A 9524-nucleotide genomic window follows, 5' to 3' on the forward strand; every position below is an offset into this window, starting at 1 on the left:
GAAGTGGCCCACACACACAGTCCAGGCGCGGTGCTAATCTAATAGTCTGGCTGCTAAGAGTGTGGCGATCGGCGGATCAGAGCTCCGTGAGCCTATCACATTCCACAGTTTTCCGGAAAGCCAGGGCAGGCATCCAGGAATTCAGTAATGTACTGGATGTCATGTGATGGGCCTAAAAGCTTGGACGACACTGCTGAATATCATTTAGGCATTAGGGGTGCCTCTGCCAGGAAGCTTTGGCCATGGAGACAAACTGTGAGGCAACGGTGTTTAAATATATTTTAAATGTCCTTATGTCTTTATATCTTTACAGTTTATGATCTGAAATATCAGCACACGCACACACATACGCACACCTCCAGTCAAATGGACACATGGCCTTTCTTTGGTTTAGAGTTGAGTAGACACCTAATTTCTAATGTTTCAGACACTTAAGTTGGTTTGTTGGTTTCTTTAATTCCCCATGCATGTATAGTTGCATGTTGTATAGTTGTAATATCACTCATCACCAGAGCCTGTGCTAATGAGGACTAATACATCTAAATAAATCTTAAGTTTTACTATAAACAAATTAAAATTCAATTGTTGAAGTACCTTATTATGAACATGCTTCTACATAATACACTGATCTACAAAACACTTCTTAACTGTACGGTAGCACCAGCCTAATCCACAAGAATGCATGTCTAAATAAAGTTGATCCAACCAGTCCAGAGTCAGCTGATCGTATTGAGCACCAGAGAGGGGTAGATCAGTAACTCTGTCCCCTGGTAGAAGGACAACATGGCAGGCGTTTTACTTTCTACGCCTGGGGATTGACACCTATCCTGCTACACTCTTCAGTAGTCACCTGACTTGTTTATTTATTTACAAGGGGTTACATGTTTCACTAGGACAGTCTAGTACAGAAGCTGGTTATAGGGATGTCACAGTATGAAAATGTAACCTCACGGTTATTGTGACCAAAATGATCATGGTTGCCTGGATTAATAATAATAATAATAATAATAATACATTCATTTTATATAGCACTTTTTATGGCACCCAAAGACGCTTTACAGATAAACAAATAACATACAAACACTCAAAGACATACACACTAAGGGTCGACCGATATATCGGCCGGCCGATATATCGGGCCGATATTTGCGTTTATTAAGTGTATCGGTATCGGCCGATACGCAGGCGGTTTTTGCCGATACGCCCACCCCAAGATTTTGACTACAGACGGGCAGCTATGTGTTGCTGGCAGACCCGCAGCACGCTGCTGCGTCACCCCTCCCCCTCTCATTGAGTAAAGTAAACAGCCTTGCAGGCTGCCACAAAGTTTTAGACTTTCAGACGCATAATATTTTAATGTGGACACTGAATGACAAGGCATGTGCATGCAATAGGCCTAAAGGGAGAATGTTTCAGCTCCATCCATTTTCTGTACTAATTTTAATTCCCTGGTTCATTATCCAGTCAATAATCACCACCATTTGCCATCTTTTACCTACCGTTGTAACTGTCTACCGTGTCTAATTTCCACCGCCTTTCAAAACGTGCATTTCATACCGTCATTCATTTATCAACTTCAATCTATTAGCGACATCTAATAGGTAGCAAACACCACTTGCAAACTGGCTAAATTAAAATATTGTAAACCATTTCTGTAGCATTTAACCAACCAGCTCTTCCAACGAGGGTAAACTACTGTTTTTATTTCCCTGGTTCATTGTTCGGTCATTTATCACCCCCATTTGCCATAACTCTTACCTAGCGTTGTAACGAGTGCCTTCCAGCATGTTTCAGTGTACATTTCCACCGCGATTCAAAACGCGCATTTCGTAGCGTCATTCATTTATCAACTTCCATCTGTTTAGCGATCTCCAATGAGTAACAAACATCACTTGCAAACTGGCTATTTCAATTCATAGAAGTTTATTTGTTTAGAAATACTGTGTAAAACATTTCTGTAACATTTAACTGACCAGGTCACCGGCATGCTACCACTTCCTCGTTCAGCAACAAGTGAATGTTCCAATCTGTGTAAAATAGAGGGGTGTCCGCCGTTTGACGGACCAAACCATTTTGAACAGGGGTGTTTTTGCTGGTGGGATTCTTTGCAATGTATTTTATAATATGATAATAAGAACATGGTTTTACTTGTCTATGTGTTTTGTTTGCATTTCTTTGGTTTGTTATTTTGGGCTTTTGTTTGTTATTTAGTTGATTTGATTTTTTTGGCCCTAGTAAATCAAGTACACCTATACAGGGGAAAAAATAGGCATAAATATTTAAACCCATAATAACTTAATCTTGGGGTCATCCCCAACATTTTTCAAATTTACAGTCAAGCTCTATGCTATTGTACCACTGTCAAGCCACAGTCCTTTGAATTTTTAATGCCTTATGTATACCTTTTTAGGTGGCTATAATGAAAAACTTGAAAAACTAGTTGCTCAGTGTGCTTTGTAGGCCTACATGACAGTTATTTTCCTGTTATTCGTGTTATGGTGTGATGAAAAGGTGATGGGATAGGATTTTTTTTTTAAATGATACAGTACTGATTTTTGTCATTTTTAACACTTTTTAACAATATCGGCATCGGTGTATCGGGTATCGGAAATCGGGTATCGGCCAAGGGTGATGGAGAAAATATCGGTATCGCATCGGCCATTAAAAAACCTGTATCGGTCGACCCCTAATACAAAGACTCAATATGAGTACAAAACAGGGACACAACAAAAATAGATGGCAGTGGAAAGTTTAAATCCATGATGAAATGGAAACAGTCATGTTTGGTGGAGATGATAAGCAAACCCACGACAGGGGCAGGGGATTATCACAATAATTGTAGTCCTCGACAAAGTGAAATTGCCATAAATAAGGTGTAAGGAGTGCTCATTATATTTAAAAATGAAGGCAAAGGGGGGCACTGTGGCGCAGCGCGCTAAGCCCCCCACATTTGGGCTTGCATGCCCACCCTCGGGGACCCCGGTTCGAATCCGGCCGGATCATTTCCCGATCCTCCCCTGCCTCTCTTCCCCGTTCGCTTCCTGTCACCATCTTCAACTGTCCAGTCAAATAAAGGCATAAAAGCCCATACAAATATATATATATATATATATATATATATATATATATATATATATATATATATATATATAAAAGAAGGCAAAACCATATCAAAATCCCATGTTTAAATGCACAATTCATGAATTGCTTGTCATTCTGACACTACGATTTTGTACTTTTCATTGTAGAAATGAATTGGTTCAGCAATTCACTATGATTCCAGCATTGACATTAGGTGTTAGGCGACAAAGAGTGTCTCTGTGGCAACATCAGCCCACTTGGATGAGAGGTCAGTAAGGCTCACAGTGTCATGGTGTATGGTATGGTTATCCAGTACCATACGGTGCTTTTTTAATTCCAGCAGTAAACAATATTGTCAGGACTTTTTACTGTGGTTTCACATTATACCAGTTATCATGACACCCCTAGCTGGTTAACAACCCTTTTGGTCTAATTGTGCACTGTATATTCCATAACCAGACAAGCTGAAACACATTCAAGGGGACCCTATTGAAAATGAGATGCTACATCTCAAGAGGCAATCCCCATGTGTAAATAAATAAATAAGAAAATATCAATCAATCATACATAACTGTCATTCAATGTGCTAAAGATTAGAGAAATAAAAGTGAAAAGAGAAAAAAAAACTATATTGTGTTATAGATAGTAGATAAACTAGTAAAATCACCAAAGGCAGATGAGAATACATCTTTTTAAAACAAGATACTGAAGGGGTCATTTGTAATGTAATGTCATTCGTAGTAACACATTCGGAGTACTTCGCTTTCGATGCATTGATACTTTCACTCCTCGTCCTCTCACACAAAGGGAGAGGAGGAGGGGGGAAGGGGGGTACTAGGAGTGAAGGTATCAATGCGTCGAAGTCGAAGGACTTTGAATGTGTTACTACGCCTGTCATTACAGTGCCATTTCTTTATCTAGGTAGGAAATCGTCACGTTTCATTTTGTGCAACAATTTTGGGTCGCTTTACTACTGGTGCAGTGATGCTTCAATAGGGAACACTAGGAACAATTTGGTCACTTCTAACTTAAGGCACCTCATGCTGCCTGTCTGCAAAGTTGAGTCAAGCTAAGGCTTACGAGTGTGGGCCACGCACGTTGCTGACTGGGGGCGCGTCCAAAGACGAGACAGGTCGGGAGGAGCTCATCTCAGGTCAGAGAAGAACAAGCTTTACTATTGAAACACGGTGGACTATTCCTTTCAACTCAATTCTAAATCCCACTTGTAGCCAGTGCAATGACCTAAGTACTGGAGTATTGTGGTCTCTTTTCTTTTTTAGAAATTTAGAATTCTTGCTGCAGCATTTTGGATTACCGTAGTAGCACCTGCCCGCGTGACCTTAAGAGGAGACCTATGTATACAGTGGTGCTCATATGTTTACATACCCCTGCAGAATATACGCTTTCTCTGCGATTTCTCACAAAATATGAAGGATTACAGAAAACCTTTTTTTTTCACTCATTGCTAGTGACTGGCCTAAGACATTCATTAGCAATCTTCTGTGTTTACTCTTTCAAAAGCATCACAACCCAAACCACCCAAATGACCCTGTTCAAAAGTTTACATACCCTAGTTTCTGATGCTGAATATGGCCCTGTTTAACATCAAGGACCGCTCTAAATTGTTTGTGGTAGTTGTGGATAAGGCTCTTAATTTTCTCAGATGACAAAACAGCACATTCTTCCTGGCAGAATGGTTGTTTCCTATAATATCTTTGGGTGTCTTGCTGGAACCTCACATTTGAGGTTTCCCCTGAGTGGCTCAATGATGTTGAGATCAGGAGAGTGAGATGGTTGCTCAAAAACCTTCATTTTATTCTTTCTGAAGCTAATGACGGGTTGATTTGGCTTTCTGTGTCAAAATATTGCCATGTTGGCACTGTTGGAATTTCAATTCAGAAATGCAATATGAGGGGGTTTGGTTGGAATCAAGCCATTGGGCAAGGGATTCATTGCATTGTAATGATCATTGCAAGGAAAATTGTTCAGGAGGCATAGGACAACCAAAAAATAACTTCAGGTGAAATATAGGACAACATGAAAAAATGTTTTAAACTGTACAGCAAAGAGGAACTTGAGGAAAGATGGGCTGTTGGGGGTTACCAGGAGAAAGCCATTACTACAGAAATGCAAACATGTTATTTTGCATATGATACACCAAATAGCATAGTGAGAAGCATCAGAATACCTGTGACAAAGTCATTTGGAAAAATGAGATCAATATGGAACTTTTTTCAGCCACTATTAACAGTACCATTTTCGTTAACAGTCAACGGAGCCTATGATGAAAGTTACACCATCCCTTCTGTGAAACATGGTCATGGACCACTGATGTCATGGGGACATTTGAGTTACAAATGCACTATACTTTTGGTCCATACTCGCAGAATGATGAATACATTGCCCTGTGAAAAATACTGGAGGACACTTGACACACATCAGCCTTGAAACTGCACATGGTCTATTGCTTAGACATGCCAACATAACAATATTTCAACACAGAAAGCCAAATCAACCCGTCATTAGCTTCAGAAAGAATAAAATTAAGTTGTTGAGCAACCGTTTCACTCTCCTGATCTCAACATCATTGAGCCATTCAGGGGAAACCTTAAATGTGAGGTTCCAGCAAGACACTCAAAAATATTATAGGAAACAACCATTCTGCCAGGAAGAATGTGCTGTTTTGTCATCTGAGAACATTAAGAGCCTTATCCACAACTACCACAAACAATTTAGAGCGGTCCCTGATGTTAAACAGGGCCATATTCAGCATCAGAAACTAGGGTATGTAAACTTTTGAACAGGGTCATTTGGGTAGTTTGGGTAGTGATCATGCTTTTGAAAGAGTAAACACTGAATATTGCTAATACATATCTTAAGCCAGTCACTAGCAATGAGTGAAAAAAAAGGTTTTGTGCAATCCTTCATATTTTGTGAGAAATTGCCAAGAAAGCGTATATTCTGCTGGGGTATGTAAACATATGAGCACCACTGTATGTAGGGTACTGCAATAGCAGGTCATAAAAGCATGGATAAACTTCTCCAAATCCTGCTTACATACAAAATCTGTAATTTTAGCAATGTCCCCAAGATGCCAAAAAGCAGATTTAGTTATGCGTTTGACATGAGAATTGAAACTGAGATTACTGTCCAACATCACACTAAGGTTTTTGACACAAGACTTAGCTTAGGACTGATGTATGCTCAAAACACATTAAACAAACTAAATATTTTTGACTGTCTCTGGCAGAGGTCTCCAAGTATTTACATAAATAAATACTCATAAATATAAATAATAATATAAAATAATATAATAATATAAAATAATCAGAGTCACATAAATTATAATGGTAATTTAATGCCAGAAAAGTGTAAACTACTGTATAAAAACACAGCAGGATGAGTATGATTTAATTCAGGTTGGTGCTCAAAATGTAACATTACAGCTAGGATTGTGACTTCAAACTAAAGCTTGTACATTGTTAACACCGTTAACACTGTATAACACGGCTTTATAAACAAGGGATGGTAACACTTTATTTTAGGGACACATCTATTAGCACTAATACATACAATATTAATGCCTGTGTAAGTAACTTGTAAGGCATGTACTAAGCAAAATAAGACAGTTGTTAAGCATGTATTCACAAATGTCTTGTTCATGCCCAATTAGGGATTTATTACTAATATAACCTTAGTAAGGACCAGTAAGCCTATATTTCTATTTATTAGTAAGTAGTAAGTGGCAGAATACAATGTGTATAAGCTCCCGACACACTGTGTGAACAAACCCTGAACAGTGTGAAAACAGATGCAGAATAAGGGTCCCTATTCTAAAGTGATGCATTGGTCAGCCCAGATGGCTCAGGGCCTCTGCACTACCAAAGTCCTAGGGCCCCCACACCACCCAGGCCTGCACTACCTAGCCCCCCCGATCTACAAAGTGTAAGGGTATATCAAATAATTATTTTTTACCCAGCTGAGTCATCTAGTTTTCTCTTGTTCATGTTAATTAGAGGGAGGTAACAAGAGCCTATATATAGCAAGGATTGAACGTACACTTGTCAATGGCGGTGGGTTGGTGAGATGTAATTTTTTTTCATGTACCACTGAGTTTTAATTGTAAAAAAAACCCAAAATAAATGCAGAACATTAGAATAATAGTTTTGAAGCAAAACTAAACTACTCTTTTGTGATAATTAAGTGAATGTTTGTGAACATTAGCTTCAAGAAGTGCAGTGCATGATGGGTACGCAATCTAGGCCAACAGACAACCTACCCAGCTCTGAGCCTACGTCCTTAGCTCCTCCCCTCACTTGTGAAATTTAGTTGCTATCCAAACAATTTGCCATGTACGTAATAACAGAAATATTATCATTGCTGCATTGGCCATGCATTGCATTTCTGACTAAGGGCGTAGCCTACCCATCATGCACTGCACTTCTTGTAGCTAAGTTTTCTCAAACATTAACTTATTTATCAGAAAGGAATAGCTTAGTTTCGCTTCCAAACTATTACTCATCGTTATATTCTGCATTTATTGTAGGGTTCTTACAATTAAAACTAATTGGTGTATGAAAAAAATGACATCTCACCACCCACCGTCATTGAGAAGTTTACGTCTCATCCTTACTATATATTGCTTCCAATTACACAGTTAAATATGAGTAGAATAAATGAGATTTACGTATCTACTGAGACTAATGCAGAATATGAATTGTTCTTACACTTTGCTTCCCGGGGTGGGGGGTAGAGTGGGGGCCCTATAGTGCGGGGGCCCTAAGCCATCTGGGCTGAGCAATGCATCACTTTAGAATAGGGACCCTTATTCCACATCTGTTTTCACACTGTTCAGGGTTTGTTCACACAGTGTACCAGGAGCTTATACACATTGTATTCTGGCCCTTACTGCTTACACATAAATAGAAATCTAGGTCTACTAGGTCCTTACTAAGGTTATATTGGTAATAAATCCCTTATTTTGCATGAACAAGACATTTGTGAATACATGCTTAACAACTGTCTTATTTTGCTTAGTACATGCCTTACAAGTTACTTACACATGCATTAATATTTTATGTATTAGTGCTAATAGATGTGTCCCTAAAATAAAGTGTTACCCAAGGGATTTGTGTGGAGCTGATATAGCGCCTATGATAAGGTGTAGCAAATGACTTCTTACTTTCTGAACCCACAGGATGCCCACCTCTGATTTGAACATATGGAAATGTGGCTGTTTCTGTCTGGCCAACATCCTTAAGGCCCAGCCGCATGTGTGCTCGAACGATGCCCTCAGCAACCACACACACACACCTGACACCCACACACACACACCTGACACCCCACACACACAACTGACACCCACACACACACACCTGACACCCACACACAACTGAGAGGAGAACACCTTCACCTCTACAGACGACATGCAAAGCCATCGAATGGCAGAACAATAAGCACACAGATAGCAGATAATTAACTATCGCCAAAGGTAGATGAGAACGAAACTGTTTTTAATCTTTTTTTTTAAAACAAGATACTGTTAGGCCAGTTCTAATTTGGACAGAAATTTGGTTCCAGCATTTTGTAGCATAATGACTAAATGCCATTTCACCTCTAGATTTGACCCTAGGCCCAACCAGTAGAGGAGATCCTGAGGACATAAAGACATCTATTAGGATGATATTGAAAGTGAAGTGAAAACCCAACTGGGAAACTCCAACTCACATTGCCATTGTGACACAGTACTCCACATAACACAAGTGAACACTGCACACTGCACACAATGGAATTGCATTTATGCCTCACCTGTGCAAGGGGGCAGCCCTCAATGGCTCCCCAAGGGAGCAGTGTGGCGGGATGCTACCATGTTCAAGGTACCTCAGTCATGGAGGAGGATGGGGGAGAGCACTGGTTAATTACTCCCCTTTTCTTTTCTTTTCTTTTCTCTTTTTAAGTTAGAATTCTTGCTGCAGTATTTTGGATTAGTTGCACCTGCACCAGCTAGGATTGTGACTTCAAACTAAAGCTTGTACATTGTTAACACCGTTAACACTGTATAACACGGCTTTATAAACAAGGGATTTCTGTGGTGGCGGCGGTGCTCATATTTGCTACAGCGTATCATAGGTGCTATATGTGGCATGACTTCTTACTTTCCGAACCCACAGGATGCCCACCTCTGATTTGAACATATGGAAATGTGGGTGTTTCTGTCTGGCCAACATCCTTAAGGCCCAGCCGCATGTGTGCCCAAATGATGCCCTCAGCAACCACACACACACACCTGACACTCACACACACACCTGACATCCACACACAACTGAAAGGGGGAACACCGTCACCTCTACAGATGACATGCAAGGCCATCGAATGGCAGAACAATAAGCATACAGATAGTAGATAATTAACGATCGCCAAAGGTAGATGAGAACAAAACTGTT

The sequence above is a fragment of the Engraulis encrasicolus genome, chromosome 2, assembly GCF_034702125.1.
Source record: "Engraulis encrasicolus isolate BLACKSEA-1 chromosome 2, IST_EnEncr_1.0, whole genome shotgun sequence".
NCBI classification, from domain to species: Eukaryota; Metazoa; Chordata; class Actinopteri; order Clupeiformes; family Engraulidae; genus Engraulis; species Engraulis encrasicolus.